We start from the raw sequence: 7,357 nt of genomic DNA on the forward strand, positions 1-7,357 counted from the left end.
CTGGTGCGACAAGATTCAAGTGAGGCTGAGGCTCCTGCCCACCAAGTGAGTTCACACAGGCAGGCTGGGCCCAGCAGGAACCTCCACGGGCAGTGCATTGGCCTGCCTGCAGTATAACAAATGACCACAGCTGACTAGCTTAAAAGAACCCTGTTGATCAGCTCCCACTTCTGCAGATGGGAAGTCCAGGCAGGCTGGGCTGGGTTCCATGCCGGGGTTTCCCAGGACAGTGTCAAGGTGTGTTCAGGCTGGACTTTGACTGGTGGCTCTGGGGAGCCCCTTGCTGCAGGCGCATTTAGGCGTTAGTGGAGTTCAGCTCCTGCTGATGCAGGACTGAGGCCCAGGTCCTTGCTGACTGCCAGTGGGGCGCCGTCAGCCACTGCAGGCCTTGCTCTGGCCCTTGCCCCAGTCTTCCATCCCCTTGCTGTTTTCAGGCTTGGCATCCGACTGCCATGAACTGGAGAAAACTTTGTCTTTGTGGGGCTCCGGAGGTGGTGCTCGGGACACCTGCATCATCTCCTCTTCCTAATGTCAATGTGCTATTCCGCATCTTTGTAGAAGGAGTAGCTCACCATCTCCCAGATCCCAGGGATCAGAGTGGGACCATGGGACCCATTTTCAGAGATTTGCCCACTACAGGCAGTGATGGGACACCCACCACGAGGGGTTCATGGGTCTGTGCCAGATTTGGGGCTCATGCCTTTTGTTCTCTTCATGGGGTGGAGGGGTACAGGTGTAATGGAAGGCCCACCTTCTGCTCCTCCTGCTGCTGCGTCACTGCTGGTAGGAGCTGGCCCCCGCCTGGGCCCTTCTGGGCTAGCGCATCCTCCAGAGGCAACTTGGCCTCTCACTCCCCTTTTCTTTGCCCCAGTGTCCAAGCCAGAGATCTTAGCTGTACCAGGACCAGCTTCGCATCTGAGGATTCTGCCAAGCTCTGTGCAGCAGGCACCTTGTGCCTGTTGGCTGCTCACTCCACCTGTGTCTGGAGTCCTCAGATGCCCCTGTCATACATAATCTGGAAGGTTTGGGTCTCTACCTGTCCGGTTCATGGGGGCTGCAGGACACAGGCAAAACTCTTGATTTCTGAGCTCCAGACACAGTCTGGTTGCCCACTGAGGAAACAGTAGAGCCCCCTCCCAATGACCCCTCCGCCTCGGTCACCTCCTCCATCCCTATCAACCATGCCAGACCAAACTGCAACCTGACCTTGACCAGGAAGGAGCCTATTGGGTGAGTCATAGCAGAGGGTGAGTTTCTCCACACACTGGGTGCTTTTCATAGGGAATGTTGTGTGGGCACTCATTCCGTTTCTGCATATCTATCCTACGTCTGTTTATTCGACAGTCACTACATACCGGGCAGTTCAGGTGCTGGAGATACGGTGATGACCAGAGCCGATGAGAACGCCTATCCTTAGGGGACTTACATTCTAGCAAATGAAACAGCTTTCATTCCCAAAGTACCTGCTCTGTGCCAGGCACTGTTGTAATGATTTTGTAAGTGTAATTTTACTTAATCCCCTCAATAACCCTCCAGCAGTCAGGCTCGTAGAGACTGCACCTGAAAAATTTTATCTGGAAAGATTATAATGATGACTGTGCATCAAAACAAAGAACCAAGGAACAGGAACAACATAATAGAGAAATAGGCAAAGGATAGGAACTGGCACTCCAAGGCAGTGAGTCAAGTGTCCACTGCACACAGAACAGGCTAGGGATGGGGGAATGATTTACACCCAGCAGTGAGGCCCAATAGCCTAGGGAGAGATAAGTCCCCTCACACTGCCTGGGGATGGCGGAGGGGCTCTACCCTGTGAAAGGCAGCTTGCCATTGACTGTTCAGTTCCCAGATGCACCCCCGCCACACGGCATGGCTGTGAGGCTCACTGACAGGCGCACCGGGAGACCGGTCCGAGAGCTCTCCCAGCAGCTCTGCTGGGGCCGTGACAGCAGAACCCAGCACAGCCCCCACTGAGCTCTGCTGCGTCCTTACCGGGCATGGTGTGCAGCTCTGCGACGACGTGGGACTGAGCTATGGGGACCCCAAGGAGCAGGTCCGAGAGAAACTTGTGTGAGGAAAGCACACTGAGGAATATCCTCTAAAATCATCTCAGATGGGTGAGAACCCCAGTTTGGTCAGCACCCAGCCGGCCTTCCCACATGCTCTGTGCCCCCAACAGTGTGGGGACACCATGACCCACCAGCAGGGACCTCACATCCTTATGGACGGTGGTCAGAGCCACTCGGCTTCTTGAGAACATGGGAGTGTTTCAGAAGGAAAAGGGTTTCAAATGTCACTTGGATCAACAGAAATGAGCGCAGATGGACACACCAGGTCCTGAAGGACAAGCCTGCTGGTGAGGGAGGCTCCTGTCAGGAGAGTGGGCTGTGGACACAGTAAACCCTCTCCTGTAGCCCACAGAGAGGGGCAAGCCTGGGGGGAGATGGCACGGACTGCAGGGCAGGGGGCCCACCTGGCCTTTCCCCGAGAGGACACAAGATGGAGGGAGTGCTACAGGACAGCCCCCCACAACAAAGAACTCCCCAGCCAAGATGTCAGAGTGTGGAGCGAGAGTCCTGCAGAGCCGGAGTGCTTGGAGCCCCTTCCTCTGGCGCAGGCTATGGCAGGGGCCCAGGGCCTGGGTGAACACAGGCGCCAGGCACATGAGTCTGTGAGGTCACTGATCTTCCAGGTGCCTCTCAGGCTGTCTGTCCTGTCAGACTGAGGAAGACACTGATGCTGAGCCTCCCAGAGAGATGGGGGAGCAGGAGGTTTTGCCTGTATCGGCAGGTGTATGAGTCTGCTAGGGCCGTCGTAACAAAGTACCCAAACCAGGAGGCTCAAAGAGCACACATTTACTGTCTCGGCATTCTGGGGCTGGAAGCTCTAGATACAGGTGTCAGAAAGTTGGTTTCTTCTAAGGGTGTGAGGGAGAATCCATCCAGCCCTCTCCCCTAGCTTCTGGGCTTTATCAGCAATCTTTGGTGTCTATCTCTGCCCTCATGCTCACATCGTGTTCTCCTGCATGTCTGTCTCTTCACATGGCCTTGTTTTTATAAAGGCATCAGTCATTTGGGGTTAGGCACCCCCCATTCGAGTAAGACCTCATCTTAACTAATTATATCTGGAACAACCCTAATTCCTGGAGTTAGGATTTCAACATGTGAATTTTGGGGAGTACTGATCAGCCACGACAGTGGGACTTCCCTCGTGTCTTTTTTTCTTCGGAGCCTTCACAACCCTGATGACCTCACCCCCTTCCCTGGGAACACTTGCTGTGCTTCCTCCACTGTCTCTCCCTGCTGGGTGTACTGGGGTTGGGAGTGGTTCTCCCAAACCCTCAGTGCACCCATTGCTCCCAAGAAAAGTGCTGGTCCTGTTGGTCCTGCCCTTAGCATTCGTCCACACTCTTCCCCTCGCCTGGGCTTAGCTAAGATGTCATCTTTTTGGGAAACGTTCTGATGGTGATGATGATCATGAATATGATGACGAAGAAAACAAGTCACGTAGCCTGTGTGGAGCTCTTGTGTGGATGGGCTCAGTAATTGTCTGACACTGATGAAGATAGAGCCCGCATCTTACAGAAGTTAGGGGAAAGCAGGGCCACATGCCTGCTAGGTCCACACGTGTCATCATTACACCCCCCAGGACTGTGGGGCCTCCCCTTGGTGGAGACACTGCTTGTACTGATGGTACCATGTCTTAATGCACAGCAGGCAAGTCTTATCAGGCCTCCCAGGCAGACTGCTTCCTTCTCTCCAGGGGACTCACCCTGGCTTCAAGCCTAGGAAGATTCTCATCCGCTTCCTCCTGGCCCACCATGTGATCCGACCCCTCTCCCATACCCTCTCAGACTGCCTGTGTGATCCTTCGCCTTCTCCCAGGCCCTGCTTGCCATCCCCTTCCCCATTGCCTGGTGTCACACCCTACTCAGCTGACCCTAGGCAGGTCTCACAGCTCCCATCAGAAACTTCCCTGCCATCAAGCCCTGCTGGGAAGAGGGGCTGCTGCCAGACTGAACATACTGCCCCATCAGGGACTGGAAAGCCAGGCACGAGCTATCTCTCAGGGGATCTTTGGCTCCACATCAGGAGGCCTGGAGTGGAGTGGAGTGGAGTGGAGTGGGGTGGAGTGAGCAAGACAGAGCCGAGTGGGTGTCGGCTTGAGAGAGAGGACACCACTGGCAGGTGCACTCTGGCCCCCAGGCTGTGTGGAGAGACAGCGTCCCGCTTCTTTTGTATGACAGGGTCTGTGGCATCATCATCCCCTGGAACTACCCCTGATGCTGCTCTCCTGGAAGACGGTTGCCTGCCTGGCCCCGGAAACACAGTGGTGATCGAGCCTGGCCAGGTTGGTGTGGGCGTGTTCTGGGCAGGGCCTGTGGGCTGTAGAGGGTAAGCACCCTATAAAGGAGGGCCGTAGAGGGTAAACACCTTATAAAGGAGACAGGTGCCAACCAGGGACTGGTTTCTCCTCAAGGAAGGAGGGGTACTGCTGATGAGGGCTGGCCTTCTTTGGGCCCCATTACTAGTCAGAGGTGGCAGGGACCAGTGGGGGCTGTAGGCAGGGTCTGTTCTTTCTGCGGTAGGGTGGCTGAGTCAGGTTAGCCAACCCTGTACCTATAGCTGCTTGGTGAGCAGTCAGGGATTTCTCCACAGGTGCCAGCACTCTGGGTTTGGGGCAGCAGAAACCGTGTTTGGAAACCCTTGTCCAGACCTCATGCTCTGAGACTGAAGCCCAGCCCCTCATAGAGAAGCTATAGAGGTAGGACCTCAGGGTCACTCAGACAGTCTGGAAGGCCTGAGCAGGGTCCCCCTGGGAGGAGGACACCCCCTGAATGAGCCTCAGCTGCAGTGGCAGCCTCTCCCCCACCCCCGCCTGCCCCCAGTGGTGTTAGGAACTGAAGGCAAGATGCTCCATCACAGGGCTCTGGACAGTGTGCCCCGGAGGTCTCTTGCTCCCCTGGCTGCTTTGGGGCAATTTGGTTCCCAAAGTCTTATAATTTAAAAACCAACAATAACAGCAGTTGACATTTACAGTATTCACACTGAGTCAGGAACTCCTGAAGCTTTTTAATATATAACAACTTATGCTAAAAATGTGCATGTGTTTGCCTACTGAGTATCACAGCAACCCTCTGAGTTCACCCAGGAAGCCACCTGATGTTTGACCCGGATTTTACCCCACTGCCTAGCGTAGCCCCAGAATCTAGATCAAGCTCTTTGAGATTTTCTACTGTGCTACCCAACTATTTTTAAAAGCACAGTCTTGATTTTCTGGATTGTGACCTAATAAACCATGCTGACAGATTTTGTTCTCAAATAGCACAGGAAAATATTTTTTTTCATGTAATGACATCTCTTATTTATTTTGGTGACAGTTTATGTTTTGATGGTTATTAAAGCAAGTAATCACAATAGAATATACAGAAAATTATACAATAAAGGTCACTTTTTAAAAAGGTTTTATTTATTTACTTGACAGGGAAACAGCTACACTGCTGAGAGGAACAGGAGCAGAAGTTGAGGCCCAGATCAAGGGCCTGGTCCACGTGAAATCCTCTCGGGTCAGTAGGTGAGTGTGCTTCTGATTGTGGGCTTCTTTTGACTGTGGCCTTGGCCTTTGTTCCAGCCAGCCCTCAGGCCTGCCACTCCATCCCTGGTATGTGGGGAGTGCACCAGGCACCCCCAACAATAGGATCGTTGGCAGTCTGAGTTGATGTCCCAGACAATTCTCTGGGTTGGGGCAGTCAGCAGGCAGGGTTGGTCTAACCTTTGTAGTGGATAACAGTCCCTTTGGAAGCATGTTTATCAGCCTGCTGGGCCCTTGAGAGAGAACAGGACTGTGTTTCCTCCGTGAACACAGCTTCTTCATATGCCCGTGAGCCTTTGGACTCCAAAGTGAAGGGGATCGTAAGACATGGCTTCTTTCTTGGGTACCTGCAGCCCTCTCGACCTTGAGGAATGAAGTCCTCAGGGGCCTGTAGGGCCTGTTATGCTGAGATTTCTCCAGGCCCTTCTCTGCCAAGAGTAGAAGTAGCCTGGAGAGTTGAGGCAGCCTGGGGTGCCTGTGCAGAGGTTGGCATTTGCGGGAGGCCCTCGGGGGAGCACACACTCTAGCACTCGCTTCTCCTGGTCTGTTTATGCCCTGGGATTGGCTCAGGTAATGCTGTTTGAATTGCTGAGGCTTCGCTTTGTCGCCTAAACGTTTTTATAGAGTTGGTCTGTGATTTTAGACAATATACGTAAGTGAAGAACAGAGAGTGCCCATAATCTCTGTCAGCGTTTTGGTGTGTATCTGTCTAGCACGTATGGGATCATACTATATGATGTAGTTTTTAGTGTGTGAAATTAAGTTTACATTTAGTTTGGCAGCCTGTGGGGACATCCCAGCTAGTGTGGGTCTTTCTCAGTTCGACCCAGCATCTCCTTCCTGACGGCTGTCTCCCAGTCTCAGGATGAGGCTCGTGATGCCTCCTAGCTGGCCTCCTCTTGCATGGCTCAGCAGACGGCACACTCAACCCTTGTGGGTCCAGGACAGCCCGTTGTGTACTGGCCAGTACCGTTAGAAAGCATTCACTTGGGGGGCTTGCAACCTGTATACCCATCTCTCCCACCTCAGAGCTTCAGCTGCTGCAGTAGTGTCTCACGCCTTCCCTAAGACACTCCTGAGGTTACTGCGGAGAAAGACTCTGCAGTCTTTGAATGAAGTCCTCTGCAGATTGAGGACTTCATTCCTCAATCCAGAAGATTCAGTGGCATGTGGGGGGAAGACAGGCTTGGGATTATGCCTGACCATCAGCAGTGGAGGTGCAGAAGGGCAGTCCAGGAGGAAGTCCGGCCAGAGGGCAGAACACCTTTCTGGACCTCTGTGCTGAGATAACATCCGTAAGGATAGCATGAAGAAAAAGGGGTGTCTTGGGAAGCAGGCCTAGAGCATACAGGGGGAAGGCTGTCTGCAAATCCAGGCTTTGAGCCATCCAGCTTTAGAAGACCCAGCATCTGGGAAAACAGGAAAGATCCCCAGAAGACACACCTCAGTCCTTCTCCCCACTTTGCAAACATGCAGTGCCTCCCGTGTAGAGTGAAGTTCAAGGGCACTCAGGTTAGCATGGCTCCTACGTGTACACCAGCACCTCCCTGATCATGGCCACTCAGGGGTTCAGGAGGCAGCTTTGCCAGCACCGTTTCACAGGGTAGTCCTGCAACACAGGAGAGTGACCTGGCTCCAGCTGTTCCCAGGCTGCTGCATGTCAGGGCCTCAGGGCTTATGGGCCTGCAGCAAGGATGACCACCTGCAGGTCTGCCTTGGCGATGTCCCTGGCACAGTGGGCTGGCCCCAGGAGCACTGGCCAGGT

Source organism: Mustela nivalis, assembly GCF_964662115.1.
Source record: "Mustela nivalis genome assembly, chromosome: 1".
Lineage (NCBI taxonomy): Eukaryota > Metazoa > Chordata > Mammalia > Carnivora > Mustelidae > Mustela > Mustela nivalis.